We start from the raw sequence: 11646 nt of genomic DNA on the forward strand, positions 1-11646 counted from the left end.
AAGAAGAAGAAGAAGAAGAAGAAGAAGAAGAAGAAGAAGAAGAAGAAATCATAGCATAAATTTCTAGCTCAGTAAACAAAAACTGCTCGGGGTTTATGCAATCCCTGTTTTTAAAAAAAAAATCAGATTTAATGTAAATTCATGTGGCAGTCTCTCGGAAAAAAAAGGTTTTCTACTATAATCCACTTTTAACTACATATATTTTTAAGTACTATGGTTTCAGGCAAAGATTGCTTATTACTGAAATTGGACATTTCAGTTCAGAAATCCCCTTTGTGTGGGACAGCACACCAGTTGTTTCAATTAACCTCTATTAGGGAGGACCAGGAATTCAAGGTCATCCTCAGCTACCTGTCTCCAAAAATAAGTGAATAAATCAATGTACAAGAAATCAAAAATATGTATTTTCAATTGTTTTTAAAATCTTCCAAGAGGGCTAACAAAATTCTTGGCAGTTTAGAGCGCTAGTTGCTCCCTTGTAGAGGGCCTGGGTTCAATTCCCAGCACCCACATACCAGCTCACAACTGTCTCTAACTCCACCCTCACATAGACATACATGCAGGCAAAACACCAATAAACACAAAATTAAAAAAGTCATATGGAAGCCTACCTATTACTGTAGAAACATCCTAATACATAACATACATACATACACAAAGAGAGAGAGAGCGAGAGAGCACTAAAATGGAGTTACCTAAAACAGGACAGCAATACCCCAATTAAATACCACAAACTAACAAAGAACCCAGCACTAGAAATGAACTCTTTTGGTAAGTAAGGTCCCATAAGCCCGTAAACACTACAGGCTATTGCCAATGCTACTGGTTACCCTCCAGAATGATGTTAAGCCCCTACTGTTGATGACGCTATGCACTTGGGTCATGGAACATGGAGATATTAAGCAGGTACTAATCTGGAAGTCTCATCACTACTTGGCTAGCTTTCATCATGACAGAAGGTGCTGTACATGCTATTGGAGGAGAAAGTAATCATCAATCTCACCAGCTGTGAACCTTGAAAATTAAAATAGCAATTCTGGCAAGCCATGTTCACTGGTACAATAATGGCATAAACATCATGGGAGTAACTAAAGCACTTTCTAACTAGATATAAGTCCCACTACATAAAATGAAACATATACGTGGCACCATTGTTGGGCTAAGAACCTATGGCTTCTCATAGGCCCTAGGGGAGAACCTACTGCTATTATTCTGCTACATGGACAAAGTATTAAACTGACTCTTAGCTACATACTGTTATGCCTATATATTAATTCATCTCTCAACTCTCAGAGCATTTCTGATGACGGTGACCCACAAGTGACCAAGGTACAGGGAGTAAGAGCCTACAAAACGCTCAGCCCTAAAGGAAACATCTATATTGTACCCTCGCCTCCCAAAACTCAGGGATCATTTCGGAAGAAAGAGTAGAATGACTAAGAGTCAGAGGTGGTAGGTGAACACAAGGAAACAGTGTCCCCCAGACACAAGTGGGCAGCTGCACACATGAACTCACAGCAGTTATCACAGCATACATTAATCCCCATTCAAAGTCAAGCTAGTCCAAATCCCAGGATGCAGAGGGGAGGTGAACACGAAGGCCCACCCCTAGAAGAGGTGCTATTGTAAGTGATAGCTTCTGAGAAAGGGGAGTCAATTTTTCCTAAGAGTGTTGATGCTGGTCAGATATCACACTCCAGCAGGTCATACCCCCATGAATATATGGACAACCCAAATTAGACCTGATGGGTGGGGAGAAAAAAAAGAGGACACAGAGTTGAGTTGGGGAGTGGGCATGAGTGTTGAAGAACGGGTAAATAAGGTCAAAACTCAATTGTACAGAATTCTCAAAGAACCAATTATTAAAAAAAAAAAAAAAAGAAAAAAAAAACTCTACCAACATTTCAATATTTCAAATATTCCAAAAGTTATAAATAAGATCATCCTGGCTTGACTTAGCCTCAAATAAAAACTCCAAGTTAAGATAATCCTTTGGAAACATACAGAACTTTTAAATATACCAAAAATTATGAATTCTTATTTTCTTACCAAAGTTATCTTATCACGTCTCAATGCTATTGTCAACAAGTTTGAAGTATTTATATACAAACATTTCTGCACTTTAATTTTTCACTGAGGTAAAATACATAGCTAGCATCTTAACCATTTTCAGTGCACTGGGAGTTATGTCATGCACTTACACTGTGAACTTTTCATCTGCCAAACAGAAACTCTCTACCCATCGAGTAATTCTCCATCAGCCACACCTATATTTACTGTTTTTTTTTTTTTAAACTTACTTGTTTTTTTTTTTTTTCACGTATATGGGTATTTTGCCTGCATGGATGTCTGTGTACTGTGTGTGTGCAGTACCTTCAGACACCCGAAGAAGGTGGAGTGTCTGATTCCCCTGGAACTGGAGTTACAGACAGTTGCTAGCTGCCATGTGGATGCTGGGAATCAAACCAGGGTCCTCTGGAAGAGCAAGTGCTGCTGAACTATCTCTCCAGCACAAGACACATCTATATTTAATAACTACGAGAAATTTTTAGCTCCTGTTTATCTACTACCTTCTCCATCTGCCTTTCCTCCCTCTTCTCTCTGTTGTCTCACATACACATGCATGCACACACGTACATACAAGCACACAGACACATTCAGACAGCACAGTTCATCCATTTATCCAGTGACCTCATGACCTTCTCTTTTTGACCACTGCTCACATCTACAGAAGAAATGCAAATAGTGTTCGTCACAAGGACACCTTCCTCCTCAAGAAGCTGCTGTTCCAGCCACAGTGATCTAACTACCAGCCGCCGGTGACTGTCCACCTGGAACTCTTGGCCTCAGGCTCAAAAGCATCCAGAAAAAAAATCTGTTGAGTAACAATCACTGGGTTCAGATCTCTGTAGGGGGTTGTTATATAACCAAAAGAGAGCCTTCCTTCCATTAGCCATGGAGAACTAGAGTAGGCCACACTCTGGTGGATCTCAAGCTCGTCAAGGGTGAGCACCCATCCTTGAGCCGGAAGCATGTTATATCAGACATCATCACAGCCTGTCTTCAATGTTCTTTACTGGCTCTGTAATCATTTACCCTAAGGTTTCTCATAATACTAGGCTGTCATGGTACAATATTCTAAAACTATCACAACTCTCTACCACTAAAATCTAGGGCTTACTTCTTTTTATTGGTCCTAAGAACAACTACAATAAAAAAAGTAAACAACCAGGAAGTTTAAAATCAGAAAATTCTGTTTTCAGGTACTCATTACTTCTTTTGTTACTTCTAAGAATAGTCATTTTAAAAGCTAACAGAATGAATAAATAAATAAATAAACAAACAAACAAATGAATAAGGTGGCACATGCTTTTACCTCTGCACTCAAGAGGCAGAGGCAGGTGGTTGGTGAGTTGGTAAGTTCCAGGACAGTCTGGTTTTACAAAGCAAATTCCAGGACAGCCAGAGCTGCCATACAGAAAAACCCTGTCTTGAAAGAAAAGAGTGAGGCAGTGGTGGTGCACGCCTTTAATCCCACCACTTAGGAGGCAGAGGCAGGCAGAGCTCTATGAGTTTGAGGCCATCCTGCTCTACAGAGTGAGTTCTAGGACAGCCAAGGCTAAAACAGAGAGAAACCCCTGTCTCAAAAACAAAAAAAAAAAAAGGAAGGAAGAGGGGGAGGGAGGGAGGGAGGGAGGGTGGGAGGGAGGGAGGGAGGGAGGGAGGGAAAACTAACAGCCAGTGTCTAAACTTGGGAAGTCCTATTTGAATTGTGACATAGTCTATGCAATGATAAAATACTGCAGTCACAAGGGCCAACTAAATTCAAAAGCTAACTGTAAAAACAGTGGTGAATCTTCATTACCTTGTAATAATGGAAATGCACTTTACAGAACATTAAAATTTCAACTTCAAACAACACTCAATGATGGAGAGATTCGGCAAAATGTATCATTAGGTGTTTCCACACCATATGACTGTGTATATGTATGAGTATACTTTACGCAAACCCAGACACTACTGCATTCTACAGACTGAGCCTATGTGGTGTGTATCCTCACATAACTCTTCCTACAAGAAATGTAACATTTAAAGAACTGTCAGGGCTGGAGAGATGCCTCAGCTGTTAAGAGCACATACTGCTTTTGCAAAGGAACCAAGTTTGGCCCCTAGTACCCACATCTGGTGGTTCACAACTATCTGTAGCTCTAGGGGATTCCATTCCCTCCTGTGACCTCTACAAGCATGCACTTTCACTGATGTGCACATACCCACACCCAGACACATAAATACACATAATTAAAAATAAAAACAGAAATTGTTTTTGTTTTTGTTTAATTAAGGGGACAGGATTTCTCTGTAGAGCCTTGGCTGTCCTGAACTCACTTTGTAGACCAGGCTGGCCTCGAACTACAGAGATCCACCTCCCTCTGCCTCTGCCTCTCCAAGTGATGAGACTATAGGCATGCAGCACCACAGGCAGCTGGCAAAACATTCTTACACCTAAAATGAAATTAAAAAAAAAAAAAAAAAAAAAAACTTTAAAGAAATATGGAGAGACAGCTCAGCAGCTAAGAGCACTCACTGGCTGCTCATCCAGAGGTCCTGAGTTTACTTCCTAACAACCACATGGTGGTTCACACCCATCTAAAATGGGATTGAATAACTCTGGCATGCAGGAGTATACGCAGATAGAACACTCAATACATAAATAATTTTTTAAAAATATTTTTAACAAAGAGAAAAAAACTATCATGATATGATTCCCCATCACTAAAAGGGGGGGGGGGGGTTACTTGTATTATTCCTTGAAAAAAAAATACTGAAAATTGAATCTCTACACATCTAAAATCAGAACATTCTATCAAATGTACTCTTCCCCTATTATTGCTAGAACAGCCATAAAAAAGTCAATGCTGTTGACCAGAAAGCCGTAATGTGACACATAATTTCACTATTTTTAAGCCATACATGAAAATATAAATGTAAAATGAAAATGGGGTATGGCTGCAACTGATGTGAAACATATGAGGCCCTGGTTCATTCTCACCCAAAAACATCAACAACAAAAGACAACAGGAACTTTATGTTCATACTAAATGCAAGACTACTCTCCACCCCTTCCTGAGGCAATGCTGCAGTACACCACAACCCCTTGTTCTACACAGTGCAGAGGGATCAAAGCCCTTCATGCATGCTAGGAAACCACTCTCATCAACCAAGCTATACCATAAGTCTTCACTGTTTGCTGGGGGGGGTTGAGGAGGGGGAATATTTTTTGTCATTTGAAGGGGCTATTTTTGTTGGTTGGTTTTGTTCTGAAATAGTCTCATGTAGCTTAGGCTGGACTGGATAACCTTTAACTTCTGATTCTCCTACTTCTACCTCCACCTCGCTTGGTGGGAGGATTACAGGTATGCACCCTGATTTATGCTGCTCTGGGGCACAAGCTCAGGCCTCACGCATGCTCAACAAACTAGCAACTAAGGTATTTCCTCAGAATACATCCTTTTTCTTCCCCCCTGTTGAGACAGGATTTCATTCTGTGGCTCTGGCTGGCCTGAATCTAGATATGTAAACCAGGCTGGTCTTCAACTTAAGAGATCCACCTGCCTCCTGCCTCCCAAATGCTGCACTTAAAGGCATACACAACTGGGCCTAGCCTACACCCTCATTTCGATACGCAGTTTTACCATAGTTGTAATATCAGCACGGAAGTTCAAACAGCACCACATATTATCACTAATAATTCTTCTCTTGTCAACACTATTTAGTCAATAGTGTATTTTTTTTTAGTGATAAACAAGGAGCCAAAACTGGTGAACAAGTATTTTATTTAAGGTATTTCTTTCTTTCTACCCAACTCCTTTCTTTTGCGGTACTGAAGATGGAACCCAGAGCCTGGTACATGCACGCTACGTAAGTGTACTGCCATTAGCCACATCCCCAGCTCTGTCAAAAATGAAATAAAACAAAATGGCTAAAATATCCAAAACAAAAACGAAGGCTACTAATTTATCTTGTCGTGGGTGTTTTGTTTTGTTTTTTAGTCTCACAAAGCTCAAGCTGGCCTCAAATTTGTTATATGGGCCAAAGACAGCCTTAAAATCATAATCCTTCCACCCTCACTGTCACAGATGCTGGCATTAAGGCTCATACTATCATACCAGTTTGTGGTGCTGGTGAATGAACGAGGGGCTTCGTAACAACTGACCCACATTTCCAGCCTATTTGGGGGGATTTTTTTTTTAATTACTGTTTTGTAATTATTGCTGTGTGTGTGTAATTTATATTCCAGTCCTCCATGAAAACCAGAAGAGGGCATCATATCCCCGTCACAGGCAGTTGTGAGCCACTGGGTGTGGGTGTTGGGAACTTAACTCCAATCCTTTAGAAGAGCAGTAGGTACTGGTCTAACCACAGAACAGGGATTTTTAATGTAGAAAATGTTATTTCAAAGATTCTTACTGAAACAGATCTGGAATCACACTATCAATAAAAACACTGCATCAAAATCTAGTTGAGGGGAGAATAAAAACACCACCTTGTTGAAACCATTCTTCCTGTCACTTTAAAACCTACACGGATTCTATTAAGCTGAAAATGAAACCATAACCCAATAATCTTAGCCTTAAGAGTTACTTATTAACTTTTAAGTAAAATGCTATGAATGAACACTGCCTGAAGTTCAGCAGCCATCTTTTCCAAATGAAGTGGCCCTGGGGGTTTGAGGCAGTCCTACAGGGATACCACAGAAGAAACTTCATGCTCAAGCTTACCAGAGAAGTAATTTGGGGCTGTGTTCTCTTCCACAAACAGCATCCAACATCAGTCTCTGCCCTTAATATATGTTTAATGAGTATGTTGAGTAAACGGGGGATGTTTAACCACCAGGGCGAGGACATTAGGTCCTCTCCCTTAAAGTTCAAAGCTCTCCCTGGCTCATAAAGATTTGAGGCCATGCCACAATCCCTCAAAAGCAATTACACTTCTTTACTCCCACTAAGTAAAAAAGATAGGCTTCGAAAGTCACCCCAAACACCTTTAGAATCTCCGTTATTTTCCAAGAAGATGAAAAATAAAGCCCATGAAACAGAAAACTGTAACCAACTTCCCTCAAAATTCCACCTCTCAAGCGTACTGTATGCAAAGCTGGCGATGATGAATAGTTATCAATAGTTTACACTGGGCGGGGGCAGAAATATGCCAGGCGTTCTCTCCAATAGTCCATCTGAGTCAAGAGGGTATGTGCCTAATCGTGCTAGTACAAACAGCTTTGTGTGGTATTTTGAGAGTCATTCATTGCACCAGTATTTTACTGAGCATGTATGATGCGGTAGGCCCTTTAATAAAGCATTTAATGTTCTTTTTTCTTTGTGGCGGGCGGGAGTGCTGGGGATTGAACCACTCAGGGCCTCCTACATGCAAATCAAGTTCTCTACCACTGAGCTGGACTCCCAGGCCCCAAACGTTTTCAATTCTGCCCTCTCCACATCATCACCAAACTTCCTCTAGGAAAGCTTATCAGCAGCAATCACTGTTGCAGAAGAGGAATTCCCGGGGTTGCGCGAAATCAGCCGGCAAACGACTGCTCCTCAGCTCGAAACGCGACGTCAGCGAGCCGCTACCTACCACACCCGTTAGTAAGGCTCACCACCCTGGCTGCGAGCTCCCAATGCAACAACCTGTAAGAGTCTCCGGGGCGACTGCGAGGCAGCGGCCCGGCTTCCTCTCCCGGGGTCCCGGCAGGCCGGGCGGGAGCCGGGGGTCCGGGAGCCCGGCCGCTCTACGCCGGTCCAGACCGGCGGGGCTGCGGCCGGGGGAGGGCTCCGTAGCGCCTCCCACGTCGGGAAGGTGCAGGCTACGGTGGAAGCCGGCCTCACAGAGAAGGAAGAGCACCGCTCGCCGGTCCTCGCGTGAGGACCTCGCCCAGACCGGGAAAATGGAGCCGCCGCAGCCTTAGTCTCTCAGCCGCAGCCCGAGTCCGCAGCGCGGCGAGGCCCGGGCCGCGCTCGCCCTCAACCTTCCGGGCAGCGGCTCTGCACTTGGCGCCTCGGGCCGCGGGGCTACCGTGAGGCCCTCCCCACACTCACCGTCGCCTTTGTCTGGACTGCCCGCTGCAGCCGCGCGGCTCCGAGCGCCGACTCCGCCGCTTCTGGGGGTCTCCACACGCCCGCAGCTGCGCTCCCCTCTCCGGGCTCCGCCCTCCCGCCGAGGCTCTGGCGCGCAGGGGCGGAGCCACAAGTGGTGTGTGCGGTTGCGCGGACACGCCCCCGCCATACGGACACGCCCTTTTCCCCCCAGTAAGCGGGCGGGCCGCCGCGAAGCCCCGCCCAGTGAGGGCGTGGTGAGACCCAGGGGACGGCCAGGGCGCGCAGAGTGAACGCTAGATGGGCGGTGGGGAAGATAGAAACCCCGGCACCTTCTTATCCGGATCCCGCCGTGGTCGCGCCAGAGCGAGTGTGGGCGCTGCAAGGAAGAGCTAGCCAGCACCAGGTGTCTCTCAGCAGTCCGGAACTGTTTGCTCAAACGCTCGGGTCACGTTACTTTTAAGGAATCAGAATTACTGACTCATTGGCAGATGTAGAGCCAAGAACATCTACCTGACATGAGAAATGTGTCCAGTGGGTCTCTATGACTTCTTGTGAGATAGGTTTTTGTTTTTATTTTGGGTTTTTTATTTTGTTTTTTTGTTGTTGTTTGAGAGAGGGTCTTTTCATAACCTAGGGTGTCCTCAAACTCACTACGTAGCTAAGGCTGGCCTGGATCTTGTGATCCTCCTGCCTCCAACTCCCAAGTGCTGGGATTACAAGTATGTGTCACATGTCTAAGGTCTTTTGGAGTAAAACCCTAGCTGGCCTGCAATCCAGTCCTCCTGCCTCAGCCACCACGTTCTGTTTTATGACTACCTTGGCTGTCCACCCGGACAGAAGAAACAAATGAACATCTTTCACTTGAAACCTAGCCACACATACTCAGATATGGAGCTACCTGCCCATCACGATTTATAAGTATTTTTCTAGCAGTTCAATCGCAAAACTGAAGAACTCCTTGGTTCCTCTCAGTCTCATTTCTTTCATCCATTCTGTCAGTGAGGGTAGTTGTTATGGTTCTACATTCCAAATACACCACAATCTGACTTTTCACCTACATTGTTCCTGTCATCCGAGGTCCCAGTCATACTTCAGCAGCCTTCTTAAGTGGCCTCCCTGACCACCATCAACATAGTGTGTTGTCAAAACAACGGGGAGAATATCCTCCCTCAAGGAGAGTCAGCCCATGCCTCATCTGATCAAAATCCACCAGTGTTCCAGTCACTGTGGAAGATAAGATCTTTACAATGGCTGACAAAGCCCCTGGAATTTGGTTTTTCCCTGTAGGTCTCAGAATTCAATCTCCTATCACCCACTGCGGCTTGCATATCCCAGACTGCCACTCAGATGGACTAGGACATTCTTTCTTTGTGGTCAACCTTCACAGCTCTACTCAGATCTTCCTCAGCATGGACACATAGCCTCAGTCCTTCCCACCTCGCCCTTGCTCTCTCCTTCCAGAAAGGATCTTCACAATTTAGTCCATAGTTTTGTTTTTGTATGGCTGTCTTCCCCGGCAGAAGCTGGATGTGTGGATTGCCTCATTTCGATTGCTGCGGTGCTGTGGGTGAAACCCAGGGGCTTACTCTGGCCTGGTGAGTGATTGACCACTGAACCACACATGGTAGACCTTAGAGGCTGGTGATGACTGTTCTCATCAAATGACGCAGCCCAAGTGCCTCGAGGAAATGGAAAGATTTAAACACCCCCAAGATAATAGCAAATGTAAAACAACAAAAATAACCAATTTTGTTTCCAGTTTCCTCTTGATCCCACTTTCTGCCTGTCAACCAACCATTAGATTTTAACCCACACCCCACCCAGAAGCATTTGGACTTTCCCGGTCTTTTGTGTAGAGTAACCATTTACTTGATATTTGATGCAATTTTTGGCCAGTGACATCCTTGTATCCTATTTCACTGAGTAAGAATAATGTGATAGGGTAGAAAAAAAAATTTTAATACTTAAAGGCACATTGTTTCAAAAAACGTTCCTAAGGCAAAAAAAAAAAAAAAATTTCCCAAGTGTCATACATTGCTTGCATTTCTCTTTGACATGCAAATACATCACCTTGAACAATATTCACTACCACTTATCCATAAGAGGTAACAATCCTTATGGGAATGGTTACAGATTATTTCTTATTTTATAAAAGCTTGAGGCCAAGCAATGGTGGCACACGCCTTTTATCCCAGCACTCGGGAGACAGAGGCAAGAGGATCTCTGTAAGTTAGAGGCCAGCCTGCTCTACAAAGGAAGTTCCAGGACAGCTAGAGCTGGACAGAGAAGCCTTGTCTCAAAAAAACAAATAAATAAAGTGTGTGATTGAACAGCATCTAATTTTTGTTGCTGGGAACATTCACACTCCCTTTTGTTAGGAACACAATTTTGTTCACTTAGATGGGTATTGTTTTGCTGCTGCTGCTGCTGCTGCTGCTGCTGCTACTGTTGCTGCTGCTGCTGCTGCTGTTGCTGCTGTTGCCACTGCTGCTATGGCTTCTTAAGACAGAGACAGGGTCTCACTGCACATAGATTTGACTGGCCTGGCACTCACTCTGTAGACTAGGGTGACCTTGAAGTTGTTGTAGTCCACCTGCCTCTGATTTTCAAATGCTGAAATTACATGCATGCACCTAGCTTAGAGATACTATTATTTAACAATACATGATGGTTTGCTCAATATAAGTAGCAGTCTCTTTACATATTTAACTTATTCTCTATGATTTAAAACGAAGCTCCAAATTATACCTCATGATTCAGATTTTTTTTTTAATTCAGATTTTGTTAAATAAAGTTGTAGGCCAGCCATGGTGATACATACCTTTAATCTGTGAGTTCATGGCCAACCTGGTCTACACAGTGAGTTCCAGCAGAGCCAAGGCTACATAGTGAGACCCTGTCTGGGGATTGGGTAGGGAGAAAGGGGTGGGTGTTAAATTTTGCTCTTTTTCACAAAGAAAAAAAAAAATCATTGATAATGGGTTTCACTATGTCAAGACACAATTTGTAATTATGATAATACCAAAAAGACAGGATGTGTCTTCGCTGTCTTTAAGACTGTTCCCAAGTACAATCTTGCTCCCTCAGAAGGACAAGGACACAAAACAGACACTACCGTTCATCACTGCACAGCAGCCTGCCTCTGAAGGTACTGATAAGTAGCACAGTCATTAAAGCACAAAAGAAGCTGCCTTGTGCACTTCCTAATCCACGACAAGTGGAAACACCAAGGACAGCAGGACGCTACATGTTGGTCCAACCAGCTCCTAATCGCTTCTGAGCTCACAGGGCTGCCACACTGGCCCGATTCTGCAAAGTCACTAAATTAGATAAATCTTCGTTTGAAGATCTCAAAGGGGGGGGGGGTGGCTCAGTAGGGAAAAGTACTTGCTATACAGTACAGATGGACTGAGTTCCGCCCCCCAGCCCCCATGGGAAAAGCCTGTAATCCCAGCACTGGGAGGCAGAGACAGAGAGGATCCCCAACTCGCCTAGGCAGCAAGTCCCAGACTCAGAGAGAGAGAGAGAGACCCTATCCCTAAAAGCAAGATGG

At 44.0% G+C, this 11646-nt stretch overlaps 1 protein-coding gene across 3 annotated transcripts in view; it reads right to left on the bottom strand.

The window, feature by feature from the left end:
• The window catches only part of Cdc42se2 (CDC42 small effector 2), a 65398-nt gene extending 57162 nt beyond the window's left edge, over positions 1-8236 (bottom strand). For 2 of the 3 annotated variants that reach the window (XM_055602821.1, XM_055602822.1), the window contains exon 1: positions 8094-8235. The gene's annotated coding sequence lies outside the window, so the exon portion shown is untranslated. Of the gene's footprint in view, positions 1-8093 lie in introns of all 3 variants that reach the window. The other variant, XM_055602824.1, reaches the window with a different exon arrangement.
• Between the last annotated feature and the right edge of the window lie 3410 nt (positions 8237-11646).

The sequence above is a fragment of the Psammomys obesus genome, unplaced genomic scaffold (assembly GCF_907164565.1).
Source record: "Psammomys obesus unplaced genomic scaffold, mPsaObe1.curated_primary_1811, whole genome shotgun sequence".
In the NCBI taxonomy this organism is placed as follows: Eukaryota; Metazoa; Chordata; class Mammalia; order Rodentia; family Muridae; genus Psammomys; species Psammomys obesus.